This window comes from Pituophis catenifer, unplaced genomic scaffold (assembly GCF_029215685.1).
Source record: "Pituophis catenifer annectens isolate HBS135680 unplaced genomic scaffold, rPitCat1.0.hap2 SCAF_1, whole genome shotgun sequence".
In the NCBI taxonomy this organism is placed as follows: Eukaryota; Metazoa; Chordata; class Lepidosauria; order Squamata; family Colubridae; genus Pituophis; species Pituophis catenifer.
In genome coordinates, this window is record NW_027256881.1 from 276,196,820 (window position 1) to 276,214,587 (window position 17,768).

The 17,768-nt window shown below is 37.9% G+C and overlaps 1 protein-coding gene across 1 annotated transcript in view; it reads right to left on the minus strand.

The window, feature by feature from the left end:
• The window catches only part of CKAP5 (cytoskeleton associated protein 5), a 65,405-nt gene extending 63,472 nt beyond the window's left edge, over window positions 1–1,933 (minus strand). Inside the window, exon 1 of the mRNA XM_070936506.1 lies at window positions 1,784–1,933. The gene's annotated coding sequence lies outside the window, so the exon portion shown is untranslated. The remainder of the gene's footprint in view (window positions 1–1,783) is intronic.
• Between the last annotated feature and the right edge of the window lie 15,835 nt (window positions 1,934–17,768).

Genomic DNA, 17,768 nt, shown 5'->3' on the forward strand with positions numbered 1-17,768 from the left:
GGATAAGTAGACTTAACTGGGGAGATGCAGCCTCTCAATGTTTTGCTCAATGCCACAAATTGAGACTTGTACACTTTATTAGTTAGCATTATATGAATCAACATCCTATTTGATAAACGTTGCTGGAAAAACATTGTGGCGATGTGTGTGTGTGTGTGTGTATTTCTCTTTAGCCAGGTTCTTCCTACGTAAACCAAGATTTTTATGCAGCCCTAGTTCAGTGAAATCACAATCCACTAGTTTCTAGGCTTTTTTTTTTCTGGCAGCCAGCAAACACTCAGCTGCCCATTGGGAGACTACTCTGCAACTGTCATAAACACATGCCACTTGCCAAGCATCCAAAAATCGATCACATGATCAGAGATATTGCAACATTTGGGTGAAAAACTAATATGTCACATTTCTCAGTGCTGTTGTAACTTTAAACTGTCATTAAACGAATGATTTTAAGTTGAGGATTCTCTCTCTCTCTCTCTCTCTCTCTCTCTCTCTCTCTCTCTCTGTGTGTGTGTGTGTGTGTGTGTGTGTGTGTGTGTGTAAAAACTATGCTACATATTTGCTTGCAACATAGCCTCAGACAAATCCAACCCTGTGAGTATAACACAAATATATGGCTTAGCATGAAAGAGCTAACTACAGACCTTGCATATGAACTAAACCATGATTTTAAAAACAATTTAATGTAGAGTGTAATGTAAATTACAACACAGCATTTTAAAAAATAAACTCAATTATGTATCACTTACTTGCTTCTACCATCTAACAATGGGATTTATGCATAAAGTAATAATGTGCTAAAATGGCACCATTGGCTTCATGGAATGCACTAAATTAAAACCAAGCAAACTATATTATGGCCTAGCACAATTTGTAAACCCTGTCATTGTCTTTCAATTCAATTCAGAAAAATCTGAGATGCTGTGAAGATTTCCCTACTCTTGAAACAAATGCTCTTTGGAGCAAGCCCTTTGAAAATTCATGCCACTCTCTCCTGGTCTGTTATTTCTATTCTGCCTATTTCCCTGATAATGCAAGTAATACAGCTTGTTTCACAGAGGCTCTTTCAAAATCTCTCTCTCAAAAGTACAATATACAGTAGAATAGTTTAAGGCACACATCCAATATTTTACAAACCGAAAGAGCAATATATTTATACCCTGCATAAATGCCATTCTCTTTTATGATCGTTTTATTTATAGCACTCCTGCACTAACATCAGTTGAGCCAGGAATGTCAATTAGAAGTCTCATCTCTTGTTATTTCCGATGCTCTTAGGAGGCATCTCATTGTTCTCAGTAGCTAGCCCGTCCGCTCAGTTGTTTACACGCCTTATGAATTTCCCTTATCCAAAATCACTCTCCTCGCCCCTGCCCGCAAGATATAGACAGCTCTGGGTGGGCGACATCACCAGAGCTCCCCTTTCCTGCGACAGCAAGACTTGCCAGGAGGATAATCGTAATTCCCGTTTCCCGCCCCCAACAGAAGGGGCCACACATCTCCCAGTAGCTGCAGCTCGGTCGGTCGACATTGACACATTCAGCACCACCGATCCCTACGGCTACTCTGGGGAAGGAAAAAACACACAAACCCCTGCTCTCCGGCACTTCTAATCTACTCCGAAGTCAAAACGCCACCGAGTAGCAAACAGGCCGCTCCCCGGGCATTGTTTCTTTCTGCCGACAAGCCCAGCCTAGCAAATCTCGATTCTGGAGCTTTAGGCCCGTTCGATCGGTCGCCGCCGCCGCCCTGCCCCGGAGCCGATTGCCGGGCAACGACGACTTACCCAGTTTGAGCTAGGCCGCAGTTCTCCTTATACCCAGCCACGGTAGCCGCGCTTAGAAAGAGCTGGCGGGTAACTGCATCTCCTACCGGCAAAAAGGCAGGCACCTCCTCCGAGGCGGGGCGGACTACATTGCAGCCGGCGACACCAGCCTCCGACTCCCACCGCACCTGAGAGCGGGGCCTTCTCCGGCCCATGTGACAAACAAAGGCAGGGGTGTCCGCCTCCCAGTAACGAGCATGCGCACAGCAAGGAGCGTCCTCGGCTCGCCGGGCCGGTGGGAAACGGGAGTTAGTCGGGCTCCTCTTCGAAGAGGAAAATGCGAAGTAGCGACTTCAATCGTTCAAGCGTCTCGCGTGGTGCTAACTCCCATCTCTCTCCCAAGAGGGAACCGGGTCTCGGGCTGCACAACTCGGGAGTCGTTCATATGCGCAGTTCGGCCGGACTAAAACCGTTTGGGATGCAACAAGTGCAGCGCGCGTAGGTTTCAAGACTCGCGGCTTGTTTTACTAGCCTGCAAGGTGAAGACGCCCGGTGGATACGAGTAAGAGATACTTACTCTGGGAGGGGAGGGGGGGACACACCCAGAAAAACTTTCTTACGCAGGTAACAACCAGTTCAGTGGATAGTATCTTTTTCTATACTGAAAGAAAGCCTGGAAATTCACTCTTGAAATTCCTGATTTTCTAAATTTAGACTTGGCTGTTCCTAGAAAACCTACGGACATAACTTTGGCCACCAATTATTTCCAAAAAATGTCCAATTTTCTAACAATTGTCCTGCCATGTTAAAACTATAACAAAATACACCTGTGCGCTGAACTGAAAAAGCCAATGCTAAATGTTCTATTCAAATCTCAATTAGTTTGAGCTATCTTGCTTCATATTTACAAAAAACGTTTTAATTGAACAATATTGCTTTACAGCATGTGAACTAAAGAATCCATATTTCATATGCAAACCCTTTCCCCCTTTAAAATCCTTTTAACGATAAATTAATCCAAAGATAAATACTGTAACAAATACAGCATCTGGATAGCAGTTATTCATTCATTTGCAGAAAATACAAGACCCTTAAAAGTCTATTTCTTTAACATTTCAAAGCCTTTTGTATGTTAGAAATTTGTAGCAAGAATCACAAAAGAGTAAGAAACAGGTACAAATTAATACCTATCTTTTTTACAAGTATTTGGAAGATGGACACATTTGGTGTACAATCAGCATCAAGAACATTCTATGAAATAGTATTCACTACAAGTGCAATCAGCAAGAACACAAATTTTGACACAATTGGTTTCTTTCCAACAGCTCCTCTGGGCTATTATTTTCACTTCTAAAATGCTTATTCTAAGAATTCTATGCATAAAGTTCCATTAAATTCAAAAGTTTGATTTATATCCCACCTTTTGTACAGGGGCTCAAGAAGATGTACACAGTGCTCTCTCCTTCTTTTCCACACAGCAAGAACCTTATGAGATTGGTTGAACTGAGAAATAACAAAATGGCCCTAAATTGTCCAGTAAGATTCTGTGGATCAGGGTAGACTAGAACTCAGGTCTCCTCACTTTTAGTCCAGCAATGTGTACATAGTCATAGCCATGAGCATCCATAAGATCTTGCTGCTGAAAGCAGCATCATGTTGCAAGCTTTATTCCTTTTGTACAGGGTCTGTAATATATGTATCACAATATATATAAGCGTTAGTCTGGCATCCTGTTGCCATTTTTAGCATTCTCTCCCCTATATTTTTAATTACTATTTATCCAAAAACTATGACTTTAAAAAATAAAAACAAAAGCTATGATTAAAAAAAGGAAAATAAACAATCTACTATCAAACTAAAGAACATCTTTTAAAATAGTATAAAATAAGCTCTTTTGCATTTTTCTCAGCACATAACCACAGCCTAAACTGAGGAAGCCAGTCTTTACAACACTGAAAGCATAGGATTATTTCAGCACTTATTTACTAATTTTCTGCTTTATGCAATGTTAACTTGTCACTTAAAATATGATCCCATTCAAATGAAACATTCTTAGGGATTAAGCATTTAAATCTACCCATAGTATCTACATCCAGAAATCTAAAAATCAAGTGCAAGATCCAGATCATAAAGCTACCCCCGATCTCAGTGATCCCTAAATGTGGGTATGGAACCTACCAACAAACTGTAAGAATCTTGTAGATGTTATTACCATGACAGAGAAATTGCTATTGGAAATAACGCAGTCCCTGAATCTATTTGATTAAGACATTGAGGCAAGATATTCTGACATTATAGCATGTTCTAGAGAGTGTTAAGAACAACCTTGTTCTGAAATAGCAATCCATTATGTTCTATTGACTTTCCAAGTTCTGGAATAAAGGGCACTTAGCAACCAAAATGAAGGAAACATTGAGAGACAAAAGGTACCAAAGAAAATGGCTTCAGCAGCCTTAACATTTTCAATAGTTTGTCCTTTGACACATTATCAATTTCATGGAGAGTTTAGATAATTCAGATTTCAAGACATCACTATCAAACATTTAAACCAGATTGCTAGGATATCTTTTCATAGTTGTTTGGGATGTAGCAGATTTTAATATTTTTGAAATCCTTGCTTAGAAATAAAGCACATATTTCAGTTTAAAATACATACTTAAAAATACATTGTGTTTCCAAAATGTAAAGAAACTTAATACAAGGGGCTTGATATATGTAAGATAATAGTAGTATAACTATACAGGTGTCATAATTCCAAAAGGAGAAACTAATAGTAAAAGTCTTAAACTCTCCCGAAGTTCTTTTTGCACATTACCAAGTACTACAAGTAAGTAACTCTGGATTATGCAAGCAAAAGAGCCAGGTTTACTGGCCATTGATCCCTGTATTTATTACATTCTTATCTCCATCTCCCTCTTCTCAGAAAATGAATCTACGGAGGAAGTTCAACAACTGCCAAGAAATGAAGACAGCTGAGAAGTTAATGTGAAAAATCAGTAGCAACTACTTTCAGCTGCCACTGTTGCTCAATTACTATATCATCACAACACATGAGAAGTAACCATGATCAAGAATAAATTTCTGCATGCTCATCTGTCTCCTTTTTGGCAGTGGCTGTAGTTATTAATGAACTTTTTTTTTTCAGTTGGGAGGAGGAAAAGATTCTTCTGCAGATAATTGTGCATATGATATAATAAAATTGGGATTACCTACTGTTACTTTTTTTTTTTTAATTTGATTTATATGCTGCCCTTCTCCGGAGACTCAAGGCGGCTTACAATGCATTAAGCAATAGCCTTCATCCTTTTGTATATTTATACAAAGTCAGCTTATTGCCCCCACAAACTGGGTCCTCATTTCACCTATCTTAGAAAGGATGGAAGGCTGAGTCAACCTTGAGCCTTGGAGAGATTCGAACCAGCAATAATTGCAGGCAGCTGTGTTAATAACAGGGTGCTTAGACCACTGTACTATCAAGGCTTTTGTCAATATATATATTTTCAATATATATATTCAAAATATATATTTTCAATATATATGACGGGCTCTTCAATATGGAAATAAAGCTAAGTTGTTTAAGAGTGCTTATTTTCTCCTTATGAAAATGTAGTTCATGTAAAACTTAGCAGTTTGCTTATTTCTTCATAGTACTAACAGTGGCAACTCCTAAAAGTCATTCACTCATACAAGGAAGTGAGCAAGCAGGAGTATGGCTTTATGCTGTGTTCCTTTAGCTGGAGAATGTAAAGAAGCCATTGCCTAAGACTTTAGGTAGCAACTAAGACCCAAGTCTTTGGGGAGGATACCCACTAGGCATTAATTGTAGCTTATAACATCTGACTAGCAGTGGTAGGATCAGACTCCTGAAATATTCTCAATGTTTGTGCCTTTAGTGGCGCTGTTCCTAAGGCAGTGCCTTTTTTTCCACCAAAGATCGAGAATGTAGTTATTGCTTCCAAGGAAAAGAGCAGATGAGCAAGTGGTGGCAGGTACTTTTTCGAATAACGATGGCCACTCACTGCAAAATAAACTACTAGCAAAATATTAAAAATAGTAATGGGTTCATCTACTTAACATAGCTGACTTCTTCCTTTAAGCAGTGGGAACTGGAGAGGCTGGACTGCCATCTGTCAGAAATGGTGTAGGATCTCCTGCTTGAGTGTGTGTGTGTGTGTGTGTTGGATTAGATGACCTACAAGGTATTAATCTGTTAAACTGCATTGATAATAATCGGGTCACATTAGTAACTGGCTTGATAGCCAGTAAGCTAAAATCCTCACTTTCTTCCACCAGACAAAAGGCGGTGCCACCAGCTGTGTTCCACAGCAGGCCTGCCCACCATTTATACAATTCACCCACACTAACCTCCTGGATTAGTTCATACGTTACTCGGATGATATCAAGCGGGCTAGTTGGTTGTTCTGCACATGAAAACGCCGGTTTTCTATTAAAAGTGCCTATTAAAAGAGGAGACGCCCACTGCAAAGGACGTCCCTCTGAACGCCTCTTAGATCCCACAGCCAGCCCCGCCAGAGCCTCACCAGCCACATGGGACCCGATGTAAAAAAAAGAAGTGGGGCTTCAAATGGCGCAAACCACAGAGGTTGTCAGATCGGCTTCTGCCTTTAGGTCCCCGGGGCATCCATAACACGGGAAGGGCCTTACACCTCGCTGTCGACTGAGAGAAGTGGCCAGTGAAGAAGAAGGATGGAGCGTGACTTCCCTCATACCAGTGACTCTGCTCCGCAGCCCCAGCCTTCCCCGCTACTCGGACAGTCATTGAGGGAGAAAAGGGACACTTACCGAAGCCAAGGAGAAAGGTAAACCCCAGGCCTCTCCTCGCCACCGTTTGAAATCACTAAGGATGTCCACACCTCCCAATATCCCGGCTCCTCATTGGTTTCCACCGAGAATACCCGCCTCTTCAACTTGGAACCGTATTGGCTAGTTTGAATCTGGCAGTTGCGGCCGGGTTCCGGCAAGAAGTGGGAGGCAGCAGCGGCGTCGGCGTCTTGTGCTTTTATTCGGCTGCTCTTTCTTATTGGTTTTTTTTTTTCTTTTCTTCAGAAACGTCAACCCTTGTGGTGGTGGCCGGCCTAGGGCCTTGGCAACAGCCTCGGTCTCTATTTGCAGAACCCGGCGGAAAAGAAAGCAAGGAGGGCGCCGCAAGGAAGTGCCGGCTCTAGGCTTCAAACGCGAGCTCAAAGAAGCCCCAAGCCCCAAACTGGATTGCCGTGCCTCCCTCCTCCCTCTTGCCCCGCAGTTCCTGACAAGGCTCTTAGGCTTTCCACAGGGATAATGCTTTGACTTAAGGTAGCAAAATAATGTCTGTCTGTATAGTAGTTGAAAGGACGGCGTGTGGTGAGAAGAATGGGGATGCTTGTTTCCTTCGTGGTGAATTTTTACTTAGGGACAGCAGAAAAACTGAAATGGAGAGGATATTTTTTAAAATAATAAAATGACTGCCAGAAACCCAAATATTGCCCAGAATCTCTTAGAGATGCGTGGCCTATAAATTTAATTCATTTGAGGGACATAATCTTTTGAATATCTATGGAAGGTTACATTTAGTGGACCTTGGTTTACCTTGAAAAAGCTAAGAAGGAATATGGCTCTGCTTAATACTTAGATGGGAGACTATCAGAAAATTCCAGGGCTATAAGGACATATTGGGAAATAACACATTTTGAAGGAAAAATAGCAAACCATGCCCATATTAAAGCCTTTTACAGTTTGGTTCCTGAGTGCTTACAAAACTTTTTTTATGATCTCAATTGGCCCAATTTATTAGGGAAAATCTTTTAATCCTAACCCACGACTGGAAAATTACGGAAAACCATTGCTTTCAATGGAAACGCTGATGTTTCTGTGTAATCAAGCTGGGGCCATCCCTAGGTACATTCAAGAAGATGTTGAAGACAAAAGATATTCCAGAGAATGGTTTCATTTGTTGACAACCATCTTTTCTGTTTGTTTTATTATTTCAGTACTATAAAACTTTGTGTTATGTGGATGTTTTAAATATTTTCTTCTTTGTAAACCACTGAAAGATAACTATTGTAGTGGAGCAGAAATGTAATACATAAAATATTACTGTCAGGTGAACAATATATACAGGAGTTGATATCTACCTACTTATATTTTTAATCCTTGCAATATTTTAATATTTTGGATACTAACTGCCAAGTACATTCAAAATTATCTTCCATTCAGTATATGGGAGCCTTGATGCAGTAACAACTAAATCTCCATGGAAACCATTTTCTGTTACTTATTCTAGTGCAGGGCTGTCAAACTTGTGGCCCGCGGGCCGGATGCGTCACATGCTGGCCACACCCACACCCAGTTTAGCTAAGGGAGAAAGAATTGTGTGACAACGCTGTGACAACCCCTGCTCTAATGAGTTACTCTTGGTGAGTGGGGTTTTGGCAGAGAAGTTGGCATTCAGAGGAGGTTTCTAAAATCTGCCCAGAACAGGTAACAAAACATTTTATTTTAATTTAATTTCAGATTCTATGCCTTTCTTTTATTTGTCTTCTCTAATTAAACCATAACGTATCTTGCCCTATCCTACTGGATATGGATTATAGAAATCAAGTCAGAACACATATACAATCAAAAGCTGGCATAGGTATACAAGCATTTTCATGGTGAAAATTGAAACAGTCAGTGCACCAGTTCCTACATGCATCTGGAGGTAGAGACAGACAAAAACAGGCTGTTCTGAAGTTAATGCTCACGGCATAATAAATATTGATAAGGGAATAGATAAGGGATATAGGAAGAATGAGATTCAGGATATGTAGATCATATACATTCTACTATCAAAAGTTCACGCTACATATAAAGCACATCATCCCTTTGCATTTAGAGTATTTAGATTTCACATTAGATTATTACATACGTTAATTTCAGTTTCTAAAAATATAAATATAGGAAGTTTCCAAGCATGAAAATAGTTCAAATTAAGTTGGCAAAAAAGCTTCAAAACACATTAAGCGATATGAAAATAATATGAGTCTGATATGAACCACTTTGATTTTAGCAGGGAGCCAGCTTGACCCAGCAGTTAAAGTGCTGAACTAGAAGCATGGAAACTTCACTTTAGTTCTGCCTTAGGCTCAAAAGCCTGCTGGATCATACTGGGCCGAACACTTTCTCTCAGTTCTAGGAAAAAGGAAGCACAAATAACTTCTAAAAATGCTGCCCAGATAATTGGATTGATTTCTTCATTTGGTCACTAGGAGTCAAGTCTGACTTGAAGACAGAACCAGAGGAGAATAAAGTACCATTTAAATTTGTGAGATTGCCCAGGTAGAAATTGCTAAATTCGTAACCAGCAACAAAACATCCTGTAGGAATGCTAGGAATCGTTAGGGTGTTTCCTACTTTAAAAATGCAGATAATTTCTAAATAACATGTTATAGTAAGAAATTATAATTTAGAGTGTCAATTCCTAGATAATATTGTGTTCTGGGATAAAGTTTGTTTAATTTATCTATCTAGCCATTTTATTGATATTTAAGCTTAATGCCAGGATTAACTGATAATTCAAGACAAAGTACAGTAGCCTAATCTTACACGTGTTTAGTGAAACATAGATACTACTGTTTTTAATGTGTCTTAATTTCCAGGACACAAAATATAGAATTTCTGCCTCAGCTATTATTAACAGTTAAGCCATTTAAGGAGATATACGTGATTTATCTTTACATGATTGAGCCAAAACTAGATACAGGTAGTCCTCAGATTACAATCATAATTGAGCTTGGAGTTAGGTCGTAAGTCACTGTGGTGGTAATCATGTGACCAGACCTAATTTTTGACACTTTTTGTAGCAGTTGTTAAGTAAACACCAGAGTTGCTAAGTGAACATCATACTCATTAACCAAATGCTCTGTTTGTTAAATGAATCCATTTTCCCCAATGAGCTTTTTTTGCCAGAAATACAAATAAACTTCAGAAACTGGCAAAAAACCAGCACAAATTGTGCTCATGTGACCGCGGGACATTGCAAACAGCCATAAAGATAAGCTAGTTGCCAGATACCCAAAATCCGATCGTGTGGCAGTATAGGTGCAGCCATTGTAACTTTGAAAACAGGTCATAAATAACTGGGTCCGTCATAACATCAAATGGTCATTATGCAACAAGTGGTAAATCAAAGACTACCTATAAACACATTTTAATCTCAGATTAATATGAAATCCCATGCAGCCAGATTCCCGTAACTGTTGTTTCCTGTAGCTCATTCTTTTTTTAAAAAATATGATTACATGTACTTATTTAAAATGTTTACTTTTGAGCTCTGACAAAATTACCTAGACTTTGTTGCCTACTACAATATATAGTATACTTCATTCTGTAGCCAGGATCCCAATTCTGACATTTTAAGCAACTTTTAACATCTTTTAAAAGCCATCTTTCCCAGCCATTACCCCCCTTGGTGTTTTCATTTTAATTGATTTTTTAAATTCTGTTTCATAATACTAATATTTTTTAAAGTGCGTCAGGATTTTCTACATAAGTAGGATAGATAAATTTTAATAAATAATATTTACAGGACCAAAGGATTTATGTGGGGTTTTAGAATGATAGCTTGTTTATTATTCCATGTATTTGTTGAAAGCATATAACATAGCAGTAGTTTTATATTACGGAGCTCTAATGCTATCAATATGCAATTTTGCATGTGGAGGATTTTGAAGTGACAAATCAACCATTTAAGAAATCCTGCCAATTCACAATAGCTAGATTGGGCAGTGTGCAAGATTGATACAAATTTTTAATCTTGTGGATACTTTAAATTCACTTGTCAGAACCATAGGAAAAATATGTTATTCTAAGGGATGGAGTCCAAGCTTAGATCACCAAGAAAAATGGCTATGGCGCTACCGTACCAAACTGTAATTTCAGATGTTGTGCTTTCCATGAAGTTCTCTAGGATGCATCCCACAGCAATGCTATTATTTTGTCTACTCTAGGTTCCGTCCACTATTCTTTTGCCTATATGATATAAAATACATGTTTTCTTTATTTATTAGTAGTTAATACTTTTAAAGTTAAACAATCTTGTTTTAATAGGAATGGAGCATGTGTATCAGCTTTATTTTTAAGCTAGCAAGTTTCAGTTTGGGCTACTGTAGTACTATAAGGAAGATTAAAATTGGAAGAAAACAAATTAATTTACAATCCTGAAAAGGAATTTAAGAGAATGTTCAATAATGAGGTACCTATTTTCATTACCATCTATACTTTTATAACAAATCAGTTCATGTTTAGATTAATCAGTCTTCTTATTTATATAAACAGGAAAACACTTGGAAACTTTGAATTGGTTCCATTTTATGACATGGCTCTGGGAAATAGTATATTGAGAATAAAGACATGCTGATCTAAGGTAAAAACATTCACAGCTCACAGGTTTGTTAATAGGGAGTAGAAAACAGATGAGTGTACACTGTTTAAAATGCATTATTAGCATATTATCAGCATGACAGATGCAAATATATTTATGCTACATTTGTTTTAAAACAATCTAGACAATATCAACCTCACTGAATTAAGAAAATCATAACTTTTAACATTCAATCCCAAATGTGTAAATTCCACCAATGAATTCCCATTTCCCTGGCTTCACATTACTCCTAAATTGCTTGTATCTTCAGAAAAGTTGAGACTTTGTGAAGTCTATTTGTTTAGGAGGCAGGTTTGGTTAATGTGTAATTCACAATTTAAATGGACAGCAAATTGATTTTTTAGAAAGCTAGAGTTATATTAAATTATCATAATTCCCTAAAACAGGCCTGTCAAACTGGCGGCCCGCGGGCCGGATATGTCATGTGGCGCAGGCCACACCCACCCCAGCTCTGCAAAGGCAAAGGCAAAAAATGTTGTGATACGTCATGATTCGGCCCATGACCTGATCTAGTTTGACACCCATGTCCTAAGATATTGAATATAGCAATACGGTAACTATAAAAATGGCATCATTTCAGCAGGTAACATTAAAATCATTACAAGTGGATGCAGGGAAGTTACTATCATTAGTTCAGAACATATGGGAGAAAAAAATGCTTTTTACATAGTAAATGAGTGCTCAAAAATTATTCCCCACTCCTGGCCTTTCCATATTCTGTATAGTCCCAGTGCAATGAGACTTGCTTTTTTTTTTTTTAATATGCAAGCAAAGAACCATGAATTAGGTAATGTTCAGTCAAAGCGTGCTAGCACAAGGGAAGTTGATCCTTGCTTGTTTTACAAGTGAGATTAGAAGAGTTGGTGCCATTCCTTCAGTTTTCTGCTTTGCTGACACTGTTTTGGGTAAAATGGAAGAGAAGGGCAAAGGATTTTGAAGAAGCAAGTAAAGTATACAATTAGAATGTGCAATAGAAAGCACCTTTATCTATGAAAAAGGATTCAAGTGCAATTTAGTACATATAGCTGGGATGAAAACACTACTGATCTCTGATGAAACTTTTTTTTTTAACTGAATTCCTATACTCAGAACCACACATCCCTCTTTATGTCAGAAGAATGGCTTCATATTTCACAATTTTTTTAATCAAATGAAATGGATTCAATATTACTATATTTACTGCTACAAAGCTGCATGCCTGACTGCAATTTGCTTTTCTCATTCCTCAAGTGTAAAGAAGTTTTAATGGCTACAAAGATTGGAACCAACTGAAAATAAATATTGTTAAGATCTAGTTTCCCCCTTCTGCATGTAGAAGAATAGATAAATACAATATAGCTAGCTAACATAACTTCTCCATGTTGTTTCTTATTATTCAATGGAAAATGTTTTCCCCAAACTATATAGACAAAGCAGATAATATGGCTGTAAATGAGGTATTATCTCAAGTCAAATAATATCAATGAAAAAGTTTTCAGAAGAGGAAAAGGTCAACTGGAAATCATGAAAATCATCGAAAAATGATGCTACTGCAACTCCCCAAATTTACTGCCAGCTTTGGATATGCAGGCTGGAATTTCTGGGAACTGCAGAATCAACATCTCTGGAGGATATCAGATTAAGAAAAGCTGAATTAGACCTAATAATGGCTTTAACCTTCATTATTTCTCTTGTAATATTAATGTATTTGCTAAGTGGAGATTTTACAGAAAATCAGTTCCTATGGGCTTAAAATTATTCTCACTGCTTCCACATTTCAATCCATATCCAAGATTTAAAAAGTAAGACAAATTTGGACATGAGAATCCTTGCAGAGGAGTATGAAAATACATGGCTTAAGTACCTTGCCAGCTGTCTTTTGAAAATGCAGCACCTATTTTTTCATCACAGCTTGTTTGACAAGGAATATCACATGAACTTCCTAATTTTCATCTATATTTTTAAATGTATACCTGCAAACGGCAAAGGAATGGATATACTTCCTCGGTGTTTTACAGATGCATTGGATCTGATGCTAGGAGAGTATGAGAGTTGAAATTCAGTAGGTCTGAATTATTATTTTTTTTGTAAGAAAACAATGTGCAAATATTTAATTTAAGCAATCACAATTGAGACCAGTAACTGAAGTGATCCCTATGAGAAAAATCACACAGCTGTGACTGGGTTTAGGATTTTATTTCAGCTTTACTTTGCTTTAGAAAAAAATGAATATATCTTCCGTAGTATCTGCCTCATTTGTTTGATCTAGCATGATTGGTGTACTCTGGGTCCCATCAATTAAACAATGTCATCTATTGGTGCCTTGGAAGTGTGACCTTCTCTACAGCAGTGCTTGGCCTCTGGAATGAAGTTCCCCCTGAGATTTAAACAGCTGCCACCTTGTGGTATTTCGAAGAGCCTTAAAGACTTGCCTATTTATATTAGCTTTTGGAGAGGACAACCATTTTAAAATTTCTGTTCCCTTTTTGGTTTATTCTCTTCGCCATTGAATTTCTTCTGTCGTGCTACTTTTGTATAGGTGGTTCCCCCCCCCCCATTCTGCGTTTTTAAATGTACAGTTTTAAGCTACCCAGAGTCATTGGGAGTCGGGAAGCATATAAATTTAATAAATTATTTATTACCCAAATGGGTGGGCCCAAACCAGAGATTGTTTCTGGAACTTGATTCACAAGGAAGTTAGGAAATAGGGCAAATTTTGTATTCCTTTCCCCCCATTCCTCTGTCCTTTGGAATACTCACCCCAAAGCTGAGATAATTAGCAAGAAGAGAATTGATTATTATATTTCCATTCATTGAAAAAGGAGAGATTACTAGAGAGTAGGCAGGCACACACTGGGGAACACACATTGAAAGCAATGCACTAGCCAGCTGTTTGCCTTGATTTTCCTGTCTATGGAGATTCTCAATCATCCAAGTCATGGCTGTCTCAGAGGTACTTTTTTCAAGAGGCAATTGGACTAGAGATGCAGAAGCTTCTTGGATGAGAAGCAAAACATCTTCAAAGAAAAACAAGAAAATCCAGTTGCCTCTTGAAAAAAAGAAAAAGAAAAGCACCTTCTCCTGAGAGCCAGAATCCTCTTAGAGCCAAACAAAAGACTTTAGCAAGAAATTAATTAAGATCTTGTCATTTTCAAGCAGCAGCTACCAGCTGGCTGGAAGGTTCTAATCAACTAATTAAAGTCACAGTGCTGAGCTTGTTAAGTTGTGGTTAGTACTTTTTAGGGACTTGGATAAAAGCAGCTCAGGAAGAGCTAAGAAGCTATATCTCTGCTCTATGAGGGGGCAAAAGGAAAAAAATGGGTCAGGCAAACAACAATATGGTACCATGCTGAATGACTGTAATAGCAAATGTGGCAGAGTGGGAGAGGAGATGCTGCAAAGGTGGTAAATGCAGGCATTGGTCACAAATTTTCATCACATAACTGAAGCAATCGCTAAATGAGTACTACAGATATATGGCAGAGTGCAAAAGTTGGATTCCCTTTTAATTAGTACTTTCCAACATCTTTATAAAAGATTTTGGAATGGTCTTCCCAGGAGTGTCACACACAGGCCACACCCACACAACTCCATGAATGGAAAAACATCGTGAAATGTCACGTGACAGCAACGTGACGTGGCGAGTTTGACACCTGTAGTCTTCACAATCCCCAGTCTTTAATACAATTGAAAATCTGTAGGAAGATCTCAAATGTGCAGTATATGTAAGATAATTCAAGAACATTTCTGAGCTAGAAGATTTCTGAAAGGGGGGAAAATTTGAAAACTGAAAATAGACTCTTAGCTGGCTATCAGAAATATGTGAGACTATTATTTCTGTCACAATTACATTATTAGATACAAAGTTTGAGACTAATAGTAACCACAGGTCAATTAAATGAGATCAAATTTAGCTCTTTCTGACCTACCCACTCCTCTTTAGATGGTATTTTTTGTGTCTCACTAAAATGCCAGTTGGCCTAGAAAAAGTTTCATGATTTACTTTATGAAATTAGAAAATAACCATAATACATTTTGTTTAAAAAAATGCATAAGGAAGGTGTACTTATTATATTCCAATGTATACCTATTATGCTACCAAACAGACTTTCAAATCTAGATTGAACTGATGTATAGCAGATACAGGTATTCCTTGCTTAGTAACCACAATTGGGAGTGGCAACTCTATTGTTAAGCCATGCGGTCATTAAGGGAACTCTATTGTTAAGCCATGCGGTCATTAAGGGAACAGACTTATCCCGATGGGAAGAAATTACCACCAATTGCAATTTGTGACCTTATATCTTCATTGACTGCTTATTGGAAGCTGATTGTGAAGCGTGCAAATAGTGATCATGTGACCATGGGATGGTGTGATGGCTGTAAATGCCTGTTTGTGAAGCGCTCAAATGACGATCACAGTAACTGCTGCAACAGTTGTAAGCTTAAGAATTGATCATAAAGTTACTTTTTTCTAAAATCTGACTTTGCCATTGTAACTTCAAACGGTTGCTAAACCGGGCAGTCATTAAGCAAGGTCTACCTCTAGAGTGATAAATCTGGAAAGAACAGTTCAGTACATTGAGACCTTTGACAAGTTTACATAAATCAGTCAACTTTCTTTTTCAGAAAGATTGTAATACAAAAATAGAAGCAATGTTAACTGTTCTACACAATAATCCATATTTAAGTGCTAGTAGCCACAATCCCACAGTCTAGGGTTCAGGTGCTCATAAAAATTAAGTAAATTTTTACTTATCTGACTTTTAGTAAGATCTCTTTCTGAAGAGAATAGTCTTAGATACTTATGGAAAATAATGTTTTAGGTAGGGCTATGTTTCCACTTCTTCCCCTATGATGTTCAGAATTCAAAGAGATGAAAGTACAGAGAATATAGCACTTATTAAATATCAGTATAGGAAGAGTCAGTTATGGAAACATAGCATAAAATAGACAATGCATGTCCATCTATGGAACTCCATCATTAGAGTTTAAAGACTAATTTATCATACACTAAAGCAATGGTCAATAAACAGTCAAATCTAAACAGATAAGAGCCTGAAACTGAAAAGACAGTTCAATTAAACAACTTTCCCCAATTTCATGCCCCCCAGAAATACTAGATTTCATAAATTCTCATCTGATCTTGCTGCTTAGAACTGGCAAATAAAATGGAAGGATATATTACTTAAAACAGCTAAATGCATACACAAAAGCAGCCATCCTTGCGGCCATTATACGGCTGCTATGACCAAGCTCTGTACTGAAAGGATCCCTTTGAACATGATCAAGGAAACATTTTTCTACATGTATTATTATTCTAGATAATTTATCCAATGCTCGAGTGTAGAAATTGTTAAGTCAACTTGCTGATAACAGTATATGTTTGGAAAAGAACAGAAAGCTATATTTCTTTCAGTGGAAGAAATGATGTAATAAAGTTACAACATGATGATTTTAACAGAGGTAAAAAATAATCTTGCAGAGGTCCATTTGAATTTTTTCTGCCTTCCTGCTTGAACAATACACAAAGCAGAAAGCAGATGGATGACTAGTTTGGGCACAGGAAATTTGTGCTCTTCATCAAGACTGATGTCACAGGTACACAACCATTGTCCATGCATCTTTCACTGACCATGGGGGAGCACTGCAGGACTAGAATGAGACAATCACATTTTCCCAGAGAATACCTCATATGGTTAATAGTTCTAGATAGGACTTCCGTAGAACTTCTGTGTTGTCAAATAAAGTTTGGACAATGTGCAAAACAGTATTCGTTGTTGTGTAGTCATCACCCACAGTGCATATTGTGAAATGGCAGTTTCTCAGCTTTTGACTTTTTGTTATAGAATGAGTAATAGCATCAGTTTTGATATAGTTAAAAGGGAAGGATTTTTATATAAGCAAATTATTTGTAGTGTGCCATCTGTCACCTTAATTGCATTATTTCCTATCCACATACATTATTTTTCAATTGCACACACCCACTTTTTGACACCACATTTTGTCTGCTCAACTAATACAGCAAATATGAGAAAAAAGGTGCAGCTAAATTATTCCTTCCAGGATTTCTAAAGAGAAAAGACTGGCAAAAAATAAGTTAGAAGAAGACCCCTATTTTTCAAAAGAAAATTGGAACTGGATTTTTGCTACACCATTTTGTTCCAGATACTTAAACCTAATACACTGCTTTTGTGTTCCACACATATTTCAGCAGCACAGTTTTTCAGCAGTTGGCCCTGGGAACCAGGTAATAAGAATGATTAAATAACGTTGCACCAGAATTTCCCTTGCAGGTCCAAACTAAATGGAAGCCCAGTGAAAATGGGAGAAAAAACAGTCTATCCAGGAAACAGAATTGTAAGTTCTATCTATATTTTAAAAAGGATATTATGATGGATATCACAGGACCAATGACTGTTGCCAGCAACAGACTTTACCCTCTTAAATTCCTCACATTCTATATTAGACACAGCAGTGGTTCCCCCGTTTGTAAAAATGGTGATGATATTTTATTGTTCCTTGCAATTAAGTTTCAGATGTATTTGCTCTCCCTGTACAGAACCTGTGAAAGTGACCTGTTCTTGTATTCCCTTGCTCACTTCAGGC